Here is a 20,415-nt window from a genome sequence, read left to right on the forward strand (position 1 = left end):
GTTCAGGTTTAGCATTTTATGTTTTTACTCATTTAATCCTCACAATGAACCTTTAAAGTTCGAGCTGGTGTTGCCCTGTTTTCCCGACAAAGAAACGGAGGCAGAGAGAGGCTAAGCAGTTTGCACCAAGTCGCACAGCGGAGGAGCGGTAGGGCCAGGATTCACACGGACGTCTGGCCTGTGGCTCACGCACTTCACGCTCTGCAGGTGGAGGGTTTAGCTCGGTCCTCCCCACAGAGTAAGCGCTCGGTAAACACGAGCTGCGGTTTGTGGTGTGCGTCGATAAGAGCCGAAGTCCATCGGATTTCCCACCCGTACCACACCTGTGATCCACGACTGGGCCATGATTTTCACGGCTCCTGTTCTTTTCCTCTCCTCCTTGCCCGGAGCCTAGCCTCAGAGAGACAGCACATTGGGGTCAGTCCTCTGTCGCAGTGCCGGGTCAGCCCCAGTGAACTTGATGCTAAATGGAGCCTTAAGTGTGCCATGGGTTAGGGTCAGAACAGCACTAAGTCTTTGGGGAGGAGGGCGTGGGGTCAGCACACCTGCCCAGGGGAGAGAGGCGCAGACGGGGTGAGGAGCTGTCTGACTCCAGCTTGTCCTTTCCAAGCCCGTGCCCCTTGCAGTGCGCAGCCAGCACGTAAGTGTTGGTGAAATCTGTCAACGAACGTGTGATGGGTGGGTCTCCCACCTTACCTTGATCAGATTCAGAATACATTTACTCTCCGAGTGTTAAACGGACCATTTATATAGATAGTCAAGGGAAAACCTGCTAAGAGAATTTAATGACCCGCAGGGGGTTTTGGAGAACCAGGTATGGAACTGGTCACTGACCTCCCATTTGAGTTGTGTGTGATACTGGATACCAGGTTTACAGGTGATCGCTTCACCAACTTGGAATCTTTGATTTCCCTGAATCCAGCACTGCCTTTGAAAGCTGAGCCCCTTCCTCGCTGTTCCCTTGGACACTTGCTCTGTAGGCCAGATGGCCTTGCACAAATACCTGCACGTTTGTGTATTCTGGCTTCTTCCACAGCTGACCCACATAGCTATGGTCCCCCTGAGTTTGCCTCGTTTTGGCAGGTTGTCCCCCAAACTTCAGTGGGATGAGGTTACCCGGTATGTGCAAGGCCTTGCGTTTTGTTAGGGGTCACAGAAATACTCTAATAAGTTGCCTTTGGGAAGGAGCAGGTGAGAAGCTCGCTGTCCATCAACACGTTAGAGACCCCTCAGGTCCCCTGTAGCACTGCCTTCTCCCTTCCAGACACCACACTCTTACTGCTTCCTGGCATCAGCCCCTCTCTTGGGTCACCAGCTGGCTGATCTGAGAAACAGATTCCACTGGGTGCTAATGACTGCAGTAAGGTCAGACCCAAGATCTTTGGGGCATCACCTGCATTTTCACTGAGGCCCAGAACATTACACCTTGGCTGCCATCTTGAGTAGCACCTCTTCACCTACCAGCAGGCAGATTCTTCATGAAGCTTGGGTGTCTGGTTCTAGGGAAAGCTACCTCCTGCTGTTCAGGTGTTAGGCTGTGTTCCCTGTGAAATCTACCTCCACTGTTTGCCTCTAGGTGAAAATCTTTTTGGTGCTGTAAGGAGCATTTGGTTTAGACTACATGATCTTAAGTGTCAGGGTGGGTTTGGACTATGCATGGGGTGAGTGGCTGGTGTTGGGTGCCAGAGACACAAACATGAAGAGGACATGGTCCTTATCATCATGGTCATAGTCCGTGATGTGTGAGGGACACATGAACAGGTCATCAGGCTGTGAAGTGGAGAAGAGATAAGAGCAGAGAATTGGGGGCCAAAAGGCACCAGCCACGAGGGAGTCAGGAGAGGTTTCAGAGAAAAGAGGATATTGGAGTTGGGTCTTAATGGAGAAGTAGGAGCTTGCTGGGTTTGCGGGGGGTGGGGGACTAGTGAGCATGGGTGTGACAGACAGGAAACTGCATGTATGTGGTACAAATCCTAGGAAGGGCCTGACAGAGGCCAAGGTGTGTGAAGATGGGGGCTGGTGATGGGGCCTTGGGCAGGGGTGTGACTAAATTTTCAGCCATCAGGAGTCCGTTCCTGTTTGTTGGGAGACAATGGAGGGGGCATTTTAAGCTCAGGTGTACTGAGCTCTTTGAATGGTGGCTCTCCTGTCTCTACTGGCCTGTTTCCTCCAGGGCAATGGGACCAGAGCCCAGGGGCTGTGGGAGGGACATCCAGTAAGCAAAGAAACCCGTCTCACAAACAAAGCTGCAATGGTGGTTGTGGGTTGTTTTGTTCTTTTCAAGCCCTGGCTGATGAACTATGTGGATGGCCCCTCCTGAGTCTGGGCTTTGGAACATTACCTTTAGAGCATCCAAAAGTCTGAAACAATCGCTAGGTTTCTCTGGACTTAGAGAGAGAGGGAGGAGGCAAGGAGAGAGAGGGGTGGGGTGGGGTTGTTGATCAGCTCTGCTTTACAGGAAATCCAGCACATGGCCTCGTAGATCAACTGCCAGGGCTGCCACGTTCCCTGGGTGCGAGCTGTCTTCCCCTTTGCAGTGCTCTTTGACCCCAAAGCGGTTTGCAAAGGGCTCACCACGGGTGATGGGTACATATGCTTGCTGATTGGACCATGGATATAGATGTTTCTGTAGGTCATCCCAAGACTTCCCTCATTTACTCACCACTCAGTGACCCCTGGCACGTGGGAGGCACTCAGTAAGTGAGAAGTGAGTGGATGAATGTCCTAGCATGTAAGTCCCATCCTGACCGCCAAGATGCTCATGCCTGAATGGAGAGATAGACAAGAAACCCGACCAACACGGCACAGTGTGCTAGTGCCGCGACAGAGAAGACGTGGGGGCAGAGGCAGGCTCCCTCATGGGGTCAGAGAACAGAGCCTGAGGGAGGGGTGGTCCCTTCTGAGGAGCAACATCCCTCCGGGGCAAGTGGCTAGTAGGCGATAATTAATAGTAGCCCCCCGGGGGGGGTGCCAGCACCCATGTTAAGGACTTGACTTGCTTTCATGGCATTGCTCCTCACAACCACCTTTTTTTTTTTTTTTAAAGATTTTATTTCTTTATTTGACAGAGAGAGACACAGCGAGAGAGGGAACACAAGCAGGGGGAGTGGGAGGGGGAGAAGCAGGCTTCCCGCGGAGCAGGGAGCTCGATATGGGACTCAATCCCAGGACCCTGGGATCGTGACCTGAGCCGAAGGCAGATGCTTAACGACTGAGCCGCCCAGGCACCCCTCACAACCACCTTCTGAGGTGGGTGTTGGAGGAGGAATCAGGATCCCACCCACAGCTGACAGGCAGACCTGGGATCCGATCAGGCCCCTGGACTCCAAGCCCTTCACCACTGCTGCAGTCAGTTTCGGGATGGTCATGTGATCATTGAAGATGCTTTTAGGAAATCTGGTTTGCAAGAAGGCAAGTCCAGGTGTGTGGGTTGTGGGGGTGAGTTGGGAGTGGGAATGACCACGTCCTCCTCCTTTTTCCCCCTTTCCTCTCCCCTGCCTGGTGTCTGCAGCCTTGCCTTGCTGGGAGTTTGAAGCAGTTGTAAGCTCTCTGCTCTGGGGATCAGCACCTCTGTCCCCCTCTCGCCTCGTCTTTGATCATCCGGGCAGCTTGCACTTTGTCCTCTAAGGTGAGAGGAGGCGGAAATGCTGCTCAGCGGAGAAGTAACTGTAAACTTGTGTGGGGAAGGAAGGCTTTTTACAAAACACCTGCTGTAACGTAAGCCTCTCCCCTTTGCCCTGTGCCCTCCTGCCGTGTCATTCCTACGCTCAGTAGCCACCGGGAACAGATGTCAGGGGATCTTGACAGGGGATCTTGACAGGGGATCACATAATCAGTATGTGATAATAGTGGTGAGAATTATTTTGAGTAGTATGGTTATTTATTGTCATCCAGTGAGAAATAATGAGGCTCTAGAGACATTGGCCATAAGGGTGGGGATTTGGGCACAGGGACCCCGATCAAAAGGGCTGCCTAAGCTGTCTTCCTCCACAAACACCGCTGACGCGTCCTTTTACTCGCTCACCTTGTCGGGACAAGACAGGCCACGGCAGCCCATGGGAAGGGGCAGGAAGGGTCTCTTACTGGAAGACACGTGCATTACTTTCCGGAAGCTCCTGTCCTTTGTGCCACTTGGGTGAGTGCGCTCTGACAGCAGCTCCCTTCCGTGCTCCAGTGAGATGTGCCGGCGAGACTGTGGGTGGGCAGAATGAGCACTGGAAGGGGAGTCGGCACTGACACTTTTCTGCTGTGTGGACCTGGTCCCTTTGGGTCAACTACGTGGGGCAGGGATGGTCGGCCTGGAGATTCTCCAGCAGTAGACCCTGCCGCGTGTCAAAGCAGGGTGCACTGTGAGGATGTTGCAGAAATATGGAAAACACTGACCTGGACAGTTAGACACCCGTGACAGTGGAGGGCGTCCCTGGGGATGTAGGCTTGCGCTCGCAGAGACAGCTTTGTGGCTTTGCTGTGTCTGCTCAGCTGAAGCTGTCAGTGTTTGCTGCACCCTGTGTGCCAGGCACAGTTCTAGGCCCTGGGGACACGGGGAAGAACAAGATACTCTTTTTGCTCAAGAACTTCAGCAGTCCAGCGTGGACATGGGACACTCAGAGATAGGAATTCAGCATTTTGCTATCCAATCTCTCTCATTAAAGTAGGTTGTCTGAATGCAAGACATATGTATGTCTTGATTTCTGAATCCCTGGAGGCTACCATGAGCTCTGGCATAGAGTAGGTGCTCGATCAATGACTGTTGTGCCACTGTAAAATTCTGTGCTAGACACACTCACTGAGTGTGGTAGGCATCCAGAGGAGGGGCACCGACACTCAGCTTGGATAGCAGGTGAGTCCAAGAGGACACGCGTCCAGGAGGCTGAGATGGAGGGATCCAGGCTGAGGAGAAGGACATCATAGGCAGAGAGACCAGGAAGAGGTACTGCCCGGCCAGATGAGCAGGCCGGCTGTGCTCCAAGAAAGCAAGGGAGTGAGTGTGGATGGAGAGAAGGGAGGCAGATCTGTAAACGAGCAAAGGGGCCACTTCAGGAAGAGTCTTGCTGAAGAATTTGGATTTTATTCTGTATGCACTGGGGAGGTACTACAGGATTTCACACAGAGGAGAGACTGGGTCAGAGTTTCATTGTAAAAATAGACCTCTCTGGCGATAGAGCCGATATTGGAGAGGAATGAGATAGGGGCAGGAAGATGGGTTAGGACGCCATTGTAGTTTCAAGAGTGGGAAAAGCCTGGGGTTTGGAGTCAGACAGACCTCTGTCTATGTCCCCGCCCCACAATGTCTTCGCGTCTTTGTGTAACAGGCTATTTATTAAACCTCTCTGAGCTTCCGTCTTCTCATCTGAAGACAGGGACTCCCAATTTCTCTGTCATGGATGGGTGGTGTTCAGAATTATGTAGATGAAGTATGTGAGGTGTCTGCTACCGTGACCGATCCATAATCAGTATGTGATAATAGTGGTGAGAATTATTTTGAGTAGTATGGTTATTTATTGTCATCCAGTGAGAAATAATGAGGCTCTAGAGACATTGGCCATAAGGGTGGGGATTTGGGCACAGGCTCAAGAAATACTTTGGCAATAAAGTTGACGGAGTTTGGTGACTGATTGCGCGGGGGAGTAAGGGAAGGGCAGGAGTCTAGGATGGCTCTGGGATTTTGGCCTGGACAACCAAGAGGAAAGATAGTGGGGCTATGCATTAGGAGACTTGATGGTGAGGAGGAGGAGGGAAGAGGAGGAGGGAGGTGGGCGGTGGACGGAGGGAGCAGCATTTGCAGGAAAAGATGATGAGCTCAGTTTCAGACAAACTGAACTTGAAGCATCGTAGGGATGGCCAGGGAGACAAGTCTAGTGGGCACATGGTTTGTAGGTTTGACATTCAGGAGAGAAGTCTTAAAGAAGGTTCAAGGGCAAACTTTTGACAAGAGGTAATGAAATCATGGTATGGCTCAGTTGCCCAAGGAGAGAGAGAGCTTGGAAGAGAATTAGGATGGCTAATGCTTTTTGAGTCTATACTGTGTGTTCTAAGTACTTGATGTGCCTTAATCCTCTCAACAACCATTGTCAGGGAAGACGATTGTTATACCTGCTTTATAAATGAATAAATGGAGGCATAGGGACAGTAGGTCACTTGCCCGAGGTCATACAGCAATAAGTAATAGACCTGGGATATTAGCCCAGGCAGTCAGATCCGGGCTTGTGCTCTCCGTTTGTAGGCAGCAGGGAGGGGCCAGGCAGAGAGGCAGGGAGGAGATGGGAGACTGCTATGTGGAAGAGGAGAATGTCCAGGAGGGAGGAATCAATTACATCAAGTGATGTGGAAATCCACTAAGAAAAGAAGTGGAATATCCATGGATTTTCGAATAGGGGAGCTATTGGTGACTTGGTGAGGGGAGTTTGAAAGATGAAGTGGCTTAAGGAACAAATGTGAGGTAAGGAGGTGGTGATACCAAGTGTAGGCAATTCTTTCTAGAAGCTTGGCTTTGGAAGTAACAGGAAAGAGGTTTTGGGTAGAGGGAGTGTTTCAGAGATGGAAAGACCTGTTATTATATACAAGGGGAGGGACGGAGCCAGAGTGGGCCCCACAGAGTGGCCGTAAATGCAGTATACACACTGGGAGAATCTCTATGTTATTCTTTTTCACACGGATTTTTAATATTTCTCCCCATGTTCCAGACAGCTTCCATGTGGTTGTTTGGAGATCACTAAAGAAGCTCCTGATAGGTGTTTCTGATCTTTAGCTTTTGTTAGGGGGAGTAGAGAAAATGTTTTTCACAGTGCCCAGTGTGAGTCATCATGTGTGCTTAAATCCAGATCATATCAGATTCATGTATAATACATCATCTACTGAATTTGTCTTTGAAATATTCTCTGAGAGAGCACAGTGTGCTGGGGCTCCACATCACGTGTCTCTTGTCCATTTCAAAGCCGGTGCCCCTCCCCATACCCACACTGCTGGGAAAGGAGATCAGGGTGAAGGTGAATCTGCAGGAGACAGAGTTGCTTGGATCTTATAGGAATTGGAAGACTATTATTATAAGGTGGTTTGCTGGGGTGACAACCCTACACTTAGAATGACCCTAGATGATTTGGTTACTGCCATTGAATTTCTTAATAATGGACAAGACGGACATTTTCTTATAAATGCTTTATTACCAGGCTTAAAGGACACAGGTCCAACAGGCCCTGAGAAGATATATTTATCTAGAGCCAAAGACAATCTCTGTGTTTTAATACATAGGATTCTTTTGTTGTTCAGACCAGAGGTAGATGCCACAGAGGGTTAAGAGCCTGACTTAAACAAGAAATTCAGATCTGCCTTAGTTCACAGTGCTGACATCCCAGAGGCTCAAGGCTAGAATGAGGGTTTGGCTGCCAACTTCATGAATGTGCCTTGGTTGAAATGGCATCTTTGCTCTTCCTGGATACATCTCAGAGAAACGCACTTACCTCCACAGAGGACCTTTATGGATGGGGCTTTCAGAATCAGAAAGGCCACACAGGAAATGGCCTTGGCATATTTTTTTCTCTACATGAAGCAGCAACTTAGCTGAATTATTTGCTTGATCTTGACCTCTGGATTTCAAGAGAAGTGAACAGTACGTCTTTCAAGAATCACATTTCAACCTTGAAGGTTCCCTTAGTACTAGAGGACATGGTGTGAGTGATCCAGGGAAGGATCATTCCAGCCTAACCTCCTCCCCATCCTGTCCCACCCAGGTCTCTCACCCTTTGGCTGGATATGGGTGTGATGGACAGACAGGGCACTCTCCCTAGAGACAGAGGGGAAAAAGCTCCCGGGAGTCTTGCCCATCTTTCCTCAATAGACAAGGAGTAGAGGATGTCCTTCAGGAGGATATGGCCAGGATAGCACATAGTTCAGTGCAAACGTGGACTCAATGATATATTCCTACATATGGCTTTCTCCCAATTGCACATAATCCGAATTTACCGATATGGGAAGGGGCCATGTACATGTTGCACACTGATCCAAGAATGAGGGTTTGTATTCATGCTCCAAATATCCACAGAGCTACCAGTGCTACTGTCTGGCCGTGGGAGTACCTGAAGGGTCTGAGAGGCAGGATCTGGCATGGTCAGAAAGTAACAGCTTTGATGCCTTCGGTTCTTTCATTTGTATTTGATTTATTAGCAAAATAATTTTTTTTTTCATTCGTCCAATCATTTGCTCATTCAACAAACTGAACAACTACTATGTGGCTGGCTCCAGGCTACATGATAGTAATGTGGTGAATCCAACAAGTCTTAGTGGCCGCCTTCTTAGAGCTCACAATTGTTAGGGGACAGACATTAAAGAGATAAAGACACAAAGAAATGTATGATTACAAACTTTGGTAAGTGCTGTGCTGGGAAAGAACAGGGTGCTCCAAGAGGGAGAGAGAGAGAAGACAGTTTAGCGTGGGGGTGTCTAGTGAGGAAGACAGATACGAAGACCCATAGCGTATACAACGTGCCATTTATTGGTGGGATATAATTTCCAAGGAAGGAGTGCCTTTGGATAGGGCTGAGGGGGCAGTGCTGGAAGGTTTCATAAAGGAAGGAATATCAAAGAATAGGTTGAAATCTTCTATATGGAAAGGGAATAGAGGTGTTCTGGGGGAAGGGAACCTGGTGTGTTTGGAGGATGCTCATTCAGCGAGGATGGAGATTAGGTTGCAGGGGGGAATGGGGGAGGGGAGCGAGGAAAATAGGGAAGGGCCAACTCACACAACATAGATTTTCTCTTGGAGGCAATTCACTGGAGGGAGTGGTGAGTTACCGAGGAGTGTGTTCTAGAACAAGTTACCAAGGGTCCAGCAAAGTTCTTCTGTAAAAGACCAGAGAATAAATATTGTAAGCTTTGCAGGTCATACAGTCTGTGCTGCAACTACTCAGCTCTGCCGGTAGAGTGAGTGCAAAACAGCCATAGACAGGACATAAACAAGTGAACATGGCTCCGTTCCAATAAAACTTTATACACAAAAACAGGCAGTGGGCTGGATTTGCTGTGAGCTGTAGTTTACCAATCCCTGCTCTGGAATGATCATTCTGGTGGCTCACTGGCGGTTGGACTGGAGGATGGGGAGAGAATGGAGGTAGGGAGGCCAGTTAGGAACCATTGCTTTAATTCAACTAGATGAAAGATCCTGGGGAGAAATGGTTTGTGACATGCTTCCAGGTAAAAGTGACAGGACTACATGACCCATTTGATGGGAACATGTCTCATTGTTTCTTTAATGTTCAATGGACTAGTTCTTCTAGTGAAGGAAAAAAAAAAATCTCAGACAGTCTGTGTGTGTGACTCAGAACCATGCACATGTCCTGGGAGGTCACCCTCTGGTCACAAGACACCATGCTGGGTGCATTACATAGATGACCTCTTTGTTAAGCATAATTCTTAAGAATATTAAGCTGTATTTCCTATTTTCCAAACCGAAGCTTAGAAATCCGAAGTCGTTTGCCCAGAGTCACAGAGCTGGTACATGGTGGAGCTGAGATTGAGCCCGGATCTAGTGTGCCCTTCCTAAATGTAGTCTTCTCCCCTCCTTGCGGGGTATGGCATGAAGCCCTACTCCCTAAGTCTCCCAGCCCCCTCCTCTCCCTTCTTTCTGTCCCTGTGAAGACCCATTCTGCCCTTTAAGGTTCTCAATTAGCCTCCGGCGCAGCAAGGACTGGATATGTGTTTTAGCTGCAGAAACTGTTAGCCTATTCTTCCGTGTTTGACAAAGGACGTGCAGCAAAACTCAAACCCAGACGTATGGTTCTAGCCTGATGATTTGTGCATGTTACTATATGGAGGAGACGGTGTGGCATTAAGTTATGGATGAAGAAATTCCTGAATTTAAGTGCCTAGATTAGAATATTGTCTGATTCACTGGCTGATATAGATACCCAGGAGACATTTGTCACATTGAGGTAATAGTATCAGATAAGGGAAAACTTGTAGGTTTAAACCCGAGAGGTCAGTGTTAGCCTCTGAAAGGACAAACCTGACAAGGTGTGGTCAAGGAAATCAATTCAGTTACCAGCTCCATCGGGTTGTCTAGAAACCCCACTGATCATTAATTTAGTATCTGCCAGATTCAGCTAGAGACAGTCTCTGCCTTTCATTTTTTAAACAAGACTGTGGAGACAGAGAGGTAGCCAAGAACAATTGAATTATGTTGTGGATACAGCAGTCCTTTTAGTGAGACCTAGTGACCAGAATTGGGTCGCATGGTAAGTGGAATGGCAAGAGACCACCATGATTGACGTGGATCAATCGCATGACCTGGGCCTTGGGCCCCGGCGGATGGACACAAACAAAAGTGGGGCTCCTGCAGCAAGGAGGAGAGGCAAATGCCTTTTGGGGAGATAAACACAGGTGTCTGCCGCAAGTGTTGATCTGTTTTGACTACCAGCCTGTATTATTTTGCTAGGGCTGCCATAATCAAGTACCACAAACTGAATGGCTTACTTAGAACAACAGAAATGTATTGTCTCACAGTTCTGGAGGCCAGAAAAGGTATCAGCAGGGACATGCTCCTTCTGAAACCACCAGAGAAGCATTTGTTCCAGGTTTCTCCCTGGCTTCCGGTAACCAGGTAACTTCCGGTAGCATTTTTGTCTTCTACCTGTGTCTTCACATTGTCTTCCCTCTGTGTGTGTCTGTGTCCAAATTTCCCCTTTTTATGAGGACACCAGTCATATCGGATGAGGGCCCACCCTAAGGGCTTCATCTTAACTTGGTTAACCTGCAAAGACCCTATTTCCAAGGTCAAATTCTGAGGTACTGAGGTTAAGACTTCACCATATCTTTTTTTTTTTTTTTTTTTTGATGGACACAATTCAACCCATAACACAGCCCAGGAGTTCAGGACTGCTTCCTGAGGCCAAGGTGACCGATCCCACTCCAAGGTATCTTCACCTGTGGTCATCTTTCTGTCTACTTCCTCTACATGCTACTGGGAACATATGGATTCTGTCTCTACTCCACATTTATCACATTTCAGATGGTTTCCCATCCTGACTTCTCAGCCTCTGCACTTGGCAGTGTTCTCTAGGCCATACTCAACTGCATTTGTCCTCCTAGGCTCTGCTTTCCCTACATTGCCCTTTGCTCATTCGTTTACTAGTTCATATGACGTACATGTTGAGCTCCTGTTGCATTCCAGGCACGACACTAGGCTCCAAGGATGTAAAGATGAAAAAGGTGACAAAGACAGTTTCTTTCTCAGGGAGTTCTCGTGGGAGGCCACACAAGCAAATGGAGTAAAACAATTGCAAAGGGAAGTGTGCATGCAGATTCTGAATACTGTGCTGTCCCCAGCATAACATCTTCTTTGGCTCCCTAGTGCTGACAGGAAAGAGCTCAAGCTCCCTAACAGAGCACGCCAGGCCCCTTCAATAGCATCATCTCTTGCTGTTCCTTTCCTTTCACTTTGTGCTTCATTCCTTTTGCTCCTCCTGCTGTTTGCCAACTATATAGATTTCCATCTCAAATCTCATCTTTCTACGTGAATGCTGTCTCTGTTGGAATGTGCTCCCCCTTCCCCATCCTCAGCTATTATTCCTCAGAGCCCCAGGTACAAACTTGGGGCTCAAGAAGATGATTTGAATTAATCAATGTAGCAGAAATGGCATGTCCCTCACAGCTATTATCCACTTGATTAACTCCTGTTTCTTCTTTGAGACTCACGTCTGGGGCTGCCTCTTCTTCGTGCTCCCCATCCTTTCTTTGCTCCCTGTGCTCCCCTTTGGGAACAATATTCCTCTCTACCAGAGAGACACTGATTGAGGCTTGTTTATCTCTGTAACCCCAGCCTCTAGTAGTATGCTTGTGTTACTAGGTGCTTAATCAATGAATGAGTGAGTGAATGAATCAATGAATGATTCCTAGTCTGTGCTTTGCTTCTGCTCACTTCCAGCTGCACTTTTCCTTTGGACTCCTCCCCCGCCGCCCCCCCCGCCAAGTCATATGTCTGACCACCTCTTACCACAAGTCCAGAGACCTCACTGCTCCTGACGTTCATTCCGTTATGCCGACACCTCAGCTCTGCTGGCCCTGATGGTCATTGGCCACAGGTGGGCTACCCATTCACTGTCATCTCTCTGGTCTGCCCTGCTTCCCACAAAAAAAAGGTCTGTTTCCTTGCCCGTGGGAAGATTGTTCTTCTAGGACAAGCAAAACTGCCTCCATGGCCTTTTCTGTGTCTCCATTTCCAAAACGTCTCCCTCTGCCAATATTAGGAGTGAGGGACATGCCATTTCTGCTACACTGATTAATTCAACAATCATCTTCTTGAGCCCCAAGTTTGTACCTGGGGCTCTGAGGAAGCACACCAACTCTTATCTAGTTTCTGCCCTTCTAATGACGAAGATCTATTTCTTTAACCCCTTTCCGCTGAATATATTGGGTTTCTCCTATGTATGGACTGACATAGTGATTTAAAAAGTTTTTTTAGCATTAAAACTCTTTAAATGAAATCTTACATGGCATATCAATGAGTGAAACAGAAAAAACCCAATATTTTGTTGTATATGTTATTTTATGTGATAATTCTAGCTTATAATGTACAGTTAATTAATGAAAACAGTGAGACTGTTATGATAAATGAACATGAAAATTTGAAATGGAAGGTTTGGAATGACAGTTGAAGCCTCAAAGCATCCTCACTATTAATGCATCCCTGTATTTTGTATTAACTGTACGGCCTTGAGAAAATTGTGACTGCCAGCCGTTGGAAGTAATAACACTTTTAAACAGGATACCTTGCAGATTCAGGTTATTCTGATTCAGATGACCCAGAATCTTGAAAGAGGAATGTAGGAAAAACTGGTTTTAATGTTGACATAGTGACAAACACTATGTGACAACTGTTTGCATTCCTTAGTAATAAAGGATCTAATTGAAAGGAATAGATAAACAGGTTCTTCAACCAATTTATATCTTTGTTTGACAGAAAATACTTCCCCAAAACATATTGTATCATTATGAAATATTATGTTATTAAAATTTTTTTCAGAAGCTTCAGTGCCTGTTTCTCTCTACTATCACTTAAAGCCTTTAACACAGCAAAAAAAAAAAAGAAAGAAAGAAAGAAAGAAAGGAAGAAGAAAAAGCGAAAGATTAATTTGCCATTAATTTGCCAGTTATCACTTTCACTTTGTCAGCTATAGGAGGAATGGTAACAGCGTAGCCCTGCATTGCTGAGTTGGAATTTTATTTTCTTTTTAAGATTTTATTTATTTATTTGAGATAGAGCAAGAGAGAGAGAGCATGAGCAGGCAGGGTGGAGGGGCAGAGGGAGAGGGAGAAGCAGACACCCCGCTGAGCAGGGAGCCCGATGCGGGGCTCGATCCCAGGACCCTGGGATCATGACCTGACCTGAGGGCAGACACTTCACCGACTGAGCCATCCAGGCGCCCCTGAGTTGGAATTTTAAAAGCCTGCCAAACACTCTAAGAATAAAACAAGCACTAAAGCTACCAACGACACCCGGTGCAGCATGTTGTGTGATCACTCATTACTGCACGGTGTACAATTATATCTTGATAGGAGCATGCACTCAATGGGTATCCCTGAGGCTTGCCTGGCATTTAATTGAGTACGGCCCACGTGAGCCAGGGGGGTGGTAGAGCCCTTGCACACATGATTTTACAGCATGAGAAGACTTGCTTGGGTCTGAATTGTTAAAAGATATTTTTGGAACTGTGGCTTTCCTAACGTATGCACTGTTTTGGCAGGAGAACCTTTATTCTGAAGTGGGCATATTAACCTGCAGCTCATGGGGTCTGTGATTGTTCACATTTGGCATATCACACATTTGACTATATCTGCTTATATCTCCATTTGGTCCTGGGATCAAGCCCCGCATCGGGCTCCCTGCTCTGCGGGAAGCCTGCTTCTCCCTCTCTCACTCCCCCTGCTTGTGTTCCCTCTCTCGATGTGTCTCTCTATGTCAAATAAATAAATAAAATCATTTAAAAAAATAAAAAAACATTTAAAAAAATGTAATTGGACTCAAACATTTGTGGACCCTTTGAAACACATCGGTTGAGCTCTAGTGTATTGGAGTGAGGTGGGAGACCGTTGGGGTTTCAGGGAGGCTGCGGAGCTGGCTGGGGCAGGCCTCTTTGTTGCAGTCAGATAGACGTCTGCCCAGCTCAGGAATTTTCACCTTCCAGATGCTCAGCATTTGTCTGCATGGATTGAATTGGCACACAGCAGGTCACGTGTGGGTGTGGGACTAGCTCCCCCTGGCGAAGAGCCATCAGGAAGGTCTTGGGTGGAAGCTGCCGGTGTCCCCAGGGATCGACACAGTTCCTGCCAAGGAAGGCTGGCATTCCCCCTGCCTCGAATTTCTCTTTCCCACAGCTCCCTGAGGGACTACACTGGACTTCCAGACTCCCTGCCGTCAGGGTGTTGGCTCCACCCTTCTGACTTATGCTCTGGTTTTAATAATTGCAGTGGACCGAGAAGTCAGCTTGGGGCCAGGAGGCCCACACAGACCAGAGTCAGATGACTAGCAGTGCTTCTTGTGCCCATCTGAGTGCTTCTCGGTGGGGCATTATTTCTGTGAGTCCCCACATTTGCAGATGCCTCAGAGAGACCAGACTTGGGGGACCCACTGGTGGTGGACTGAAGTCTCTGCTTGAGGAATACTGGTTAGGAATACAATGGCAAGTGGATCGCCTTTCTTAATGGCCTTCATTAAGGAGCCACAATCTGTCAGCCTGTCTGGCCCCACTTGCCATTCTGAAGAGAAAGCCACACAGGATTTGGTCAGAATTACTCAAGCACATGCTTGTGTGGCTGACCCACAGGGCTGGAATTCTCTTCATGCCCAGTGTGGTACGCATGTTGTGATTCTGACCACTTCTTTCCAGTCCCCATGACCGTTTCTTCTTTCTCCAGCGGACACTGGCAGGCTGGTTTCCTCCAGGGTTCAGTCATGGGCCTTCTCCTCTCCATTTGGTGAGCTCAGTCAGGGCACACATCAGCTGAGGACTCCCACACACCTGCAGTTAGCATTCCAGGGCCACAGTGAGCCTCCAGCCTTCCTTTCCAATGGGATTCCCCCAGACTTCTTTGCATTTCCTACATTTCGGCCAAACTCAATGTTCCTGGATCTTCTTCTGCCTCCTCCATGAAGGAGAATATGATGTAACGCCCCTCTTTTCAAAGAGCTTATAGCTTAGTGCAAAATATAAAAAGCACACACTTTTGCTATATGCTAAAGATTGGCACACAGGTTTACAGGAGTCCAAAAGAGAGAGCAATTGTATATGCCGGGGCGGATCAAAGAATGTTCTCGCAGGAGGTGATGTGACGTTGATCTGCAAGGATGGGTAGGACTCAGAAATACAATAAGTGGAGAAGTACATTCAGCAGAGTGAAACCCAGAGGTAGAACTGGTTGGGAAGTACACGAGGTAGGGAGTGATTCCATTTGCTTGGATATTGGGCTGTGTTGGAAAGAATGTGACTCTGTAGGTGGTGATTTTAGGACAGAGGAGTGGCATTATTAGAACATTGTTTCCTAGTGCTCAGCCTGGCACCAATATATGATGTTGGGGTGGGGGGGTGGAGAAAAGGGAGGCTTTTCTGAGTCGGGCAAGTGGCAGAGGGCACGGAGAGTCAGAAGGGATAGGGGGTAGAATTTTCAGGGCAAGGGAGAGGAAGGGCCCATGATAACCCTCAAGTCTGACCCTGAGTGATTGGGAGGCTCAGGGGATTATGCACATTGTAGAGAAAGAGGAAACAGGTGGGCGGGGGAATGGATTTAGGACATGCTGGGCTGGAGAGATCTCTGGCAAATCCAAGTGGAGACTCGCATATCCCCTCCTCCAACCTCAGCGTTCTGGACTCTCCCTTTGAGGTCAGGCTCCCGGCCCCACTCCTCCTGGCGTGGACCAGCCCCGCTTTGGCACCCAGGCTTATCTGACCTGAGGCACTAAATACTGACCCCCTGATGGGCTGACCTAGGGCTAATGATGAGAACCTTGGTGTCCATCTCTAGCCCCTCACAGGACCAGCCTTTGCTTGTCTTCTCAAATGCCTGTCCTCTTTCGTATGTTCTTATCCACATCGGCCCTCCTGGGACAGAAACCCCTGCCCCCAGGCTGGTGCCAGGGCCCTAGTATCCATGGTCAGAACCCAGAGGCGGAAAGCCAGTCTCCAGAGATAACTTCTGGGTTTTCTTTGTCCCATCAGCCTACGGAACACTTTGCAGCTTCCGGTCGGTGACCATTTTTAAGGCCCATAGGACTGGCTCCACTCTGCTGTCTGGAAGGCCCAGTCCTCAGGGCGTGTATTGTCCTTAGGGCTGGATCCCGGCCTTCTCTCCACTCCTAGGTGCTACTTCAAGTCCAACACCACACCTCACCAAGTGACTTCCAGGAAATGCGAGGTGTCCAGCAGGTGCAGAGCACACTCTGCACCTTGTATCCACCTGGGACCTTTGATGAAAGCATCTTGCACACTGCCTCCCAGGTTTGGAAATTCCCTCTGGATTCTCACCCCTCCCTGTGCTCACCCCGGTTATCCTCCCACAGCCAGACACCTGGCTTTCATGCTACAGGGAGGTCTCCGCGCTACGGGTGCTGATGCTTCCTGTCTTGGTGGTTTTTGCCGCTGGTTGCATCCGGGTTCTGGCAGTGCCATCATCCAGTTTCATGGGAGCTTCCTCTGTGTGTATGGTTTGGGGCCTGCAGAAATAAACTGAGACTGGGGAGGGAGCCGGGAGCCTCCAGAGCCTCTGTGAGTGATTTAGTCAAACATCTTTAGTCACTTTCTTCTCATTCTGAAGACCTCACATAATTAAAACCATTCCTGGCCAACACTAAATAAATTTTGCACATGCTGCTTGAATTACTGTGCAGTCTTACCCCAGTGTGGCTTTCTTAGAGATTAATGTTTCACTGAAACTATTCCTCTGGGTAGGCTGAGGCCAACAGCTGTGGAAATTCAACATTTGCTTTATACGATGAAACTTTAGGACAGGGCTGATTTTCACATTTCTCAGATATGTAGCTCATTTGGAGGGGAAAGAAAAAAAGCATTCTTGGCAGAGTCCATGTGGCATGAGCCAGATATCCCAGCTTTTGTTGCTATATATTTAGATAGAAAGTGATGAGAAAATGTGCCTTTAAATGCTTATCATATAACATCGGTGCATAAAAGTTAGAATTACCACTTATTGAGCACCTACTATGTGTCAGGCATTGACATGCTCTGTATTCCCACAAACACCCCAGGGTGGACCAGACCTGGGCCTATTTGCCCTCTGATCCCTGTTCTGCCCTGGATAGTAGGGGCTGACCTGGAGGCTGCCTTTCTCAGACTCCAAGGTGCTCTGGCTTCCTGCTGGGTTTGGCCAGTGGAGGCACCAGTGTGAGGTTAGAGGGTAGAGGAAAGGAGGAGGCCAGAGTATTTCCTCCTTCTCTCTCTTCTTCAAGCATCTCTTCTAATAGTGCCCACATTTCTGTGGTTCCAGATTCTTCCTTGTGACCCTGGCTCCTGGGTCCCTTTTGTCCCTTCAACCATCTGCTGCCCATTGTTGCTGATCTCTTGATTGCCTCATGGCCCCATCCTTATTCCAATTAATTTCTTCTTTTTAAAATTATGTCAATTTGAGAAGTTCTTTAAACTCTTGACTTTGTCATCTATCATGTCAGGCTTTATCCCTCAGCTTCTCTGTCACCTTCCACCTGTTCTTCTATCTTTATCATTGCAATCCATTCCCTGCATTCAATTCCTTCTGTTGCAAATACCTGAAACAGTTTCTATTTCTCTGCTTAGATGCTGATTGATGGATTGAGGTAGGAATCAGCCTCATTTTAATGATGAGGAAACAGAGGGTCAGGGAGGTCAGCTAACTTGTCCAGTCTTAAAGATAGGGGATAATGGAGCTTGGGTTTAAATTTAGGTCTGATCAGTCCTGAAGCTTGTGTGCTTTCTCCGGCATTAGCCTGTGTTCTGTTTCCTGGTGCCATGTGAACCAAATCGAATTTCTCCTGCATAATTCCTTCATATTCTAGAAGAAAACTCTCACCATCTTCTTCTCCTTCCCTTTAACTGTTGCTCATGAGAAAGAATTTTGAATTTCCCATGATGTCCTGGTGGAGTCTTTTACATTAGTGCTTCTTAAACTTTAATGTGAAGATTATGATTCAGGATGACCCTGGAGACAATTTCAAATTTATATGCCATTGTTAGAAATAATACAGAGATCCTATGTTCCATTTAACCAGTTTCCCTAATGATAACATTTTGCAGGACTGTAGTACAATATCACAACCAGGATGTTGACAGTGATAGAGTCAAGATGCAGAATATTCCCATTATCACCAGGATCCCTCTGTTGCCCTTTTACAGTTGCACTCTCTCTCCTTCTGACTCCACCCCCTCCTTAACCCCTGAAACCACCAATTTGCTCCCCATTTCTATAATTTGACATTTCAAGGATGTTATATATATGAAATCATACAATATGCAACCCTTCTGAAATTGAGTTTTTTTCACTCGGCATAATTTTTTGAAGATTCATCCAGGTTGTTGCATGAGTTAAAAGTTGGGGGTTTTTTTTTGTTGTTGTTCTGATTAGTATTCCATGTCATGGATATACCACAGTTTGTTTAAACTTTCACCCATTGAAGGAAATTTGGTTTGTTTCCAATTTGGGGCTATTACAAATAAAGCTGCTATAAATATCTATGTGGGTTTTATGTGAACCTAACTCTTCATGTCTCTGAGACAAATGCCCAGGAGCAATGCAACTGCTGGGTTGTATGATAATTGCATGTCTACTTTTTGAAGAAACTGCCAGTTTTTTTCCCATAGTGGCTGTTTCATTTTACATTCCCATGAGCAATGTATGAGTGATTCATTTTTCCACACCCTTTTTTTTTTAAAAGATTTTATTTATTTATCTGACAGAGAGAGACACAGCGAGAGAGGGAACACAAGCAGGGGGAGTGGGAGAGGGAGAAGCAGGCTTCCCACGGAGCAGGGAGCCTGATGCGGGGCTCGATCCCAGGACCCTGAGATCATGACCTGAGCCGAAGGCAGATGCTTAAAGACTGAGCCACCCAGGCGTCCCCATTTTCCCACACCCTTGTCAACATTTGGTGTTGTCACTATTTTTGAAGGTTCTTTATATATTCTAGATACTACTCCTTTTGGCAGATAAATGATTTGCAGATATTCCCCCTGCCCCCGCCTCTATAGTTTGTCTTTTCATCCTCTTAACACAAAAGAAATGTTTTTAATTTTGATGATGTCCAAATTATCAATTTTCCCTGTTTTGGAATGTGATTTTGGTGTCAAGCCTAAGAATTCTTTGCCTAGTTCTTGATCCCAAAGATTTTCTTTATAAGAAGTCTGAGGTCTCAGGGAAATTCCTTTGATTCCAGGCGTGAGAAAAGTAGAAGATAGAATGTTCTGGTTGGAAGTGGGATTTCTGAGTGTGAGTCAGTCACCCACAGTCACTCAACATTGGCTCTGTGCTTTTAACTGTGGGAGGCCCTGGGAACAGAAAGCAGAAGGAAGACATGGTCCCTGCCCTTAAGGAGCTCGCAGCCCAGATTTCAGAGGTGGCACCTTTCCAGGTGAAAACAAGGTCCAGGTTGTGTGCCTGGAAATGGTTTGCTACAGTGGGCTGGAGGGGAAGTTTGGTGGAGCAAAGGAAGCCAAGTGGCTGGCAGGCTAGCATGTTGGATGCGTCACTCACCGGTGTGTATCAGTCCTGTGGAGAAAAGCAGGTTTCTTTCTACTCAGTGATTTCTCCAGGACCATGTATGTCCTCTTCCCATCCTGTGGTCTGGGAGCTCTTTTTCCATTCAAGCCTTTGCCTCTCAGACGCCATGTGGCCACATTGGGGTCAGTTCTTGCGTGGTTTTCACTAGTGTAGAGGGGAGGGTGAGTGGGTCTCAAAGACCTGCTTCCACGCTTTGGTGCCCGAGTCTCTAAAGAACTATCGATCCTGTTCTTTAAGTTTCTTTTTCGTTCTTGCCCTTAATTTCTTCACCAGGAAAATGGAGATAGCAAGGTGCCACAAATCCTTTGTGAGGCTGAGGCAGCCGGGATACATTATTTATAAGACTAGAGGAACAAGCAGAAGTCAGATGCTGCAGGAGTCAGCAGGAAGTGTGTGCGGACAAATGACTGCGTGTGTACGCCTGGAGCAGGGGCACCGCTCGGCACCCCAGGAGCTCTGGGATGGATTTCATTCCTTCTACGCACTTTTCAACGAAGCCGGCAACATAAAGAAGCTGTGCGGATCTAGTCTTTCAGAGGCCCCTGCTGGCCTCCCTAGCTGGCTTGAACGTAGCTTGAGGCCTTGTGACTCTGACTGTGGGAATCCACGCATCAGCACTTCCAGGTTTTTTGTGCCTACACAGAGCTGTGTGAGACTTCATTTCATGGC

Source organism: Neomonachus schauinslandi, chromosome 10 (assembly GCF_002201575.2).
Source record: "Neomonachus schauinslandi chromosome 10, ASM220157v2, whole genome shotgun sequence".
Classification (NCBI taxonomy): domain Eukaryota; kingdom Metazoa; phylum Chordata; class Mammalia; order Carnivora; family Phocidae; genus Neomonachus; species Neomonachus schauinslandi.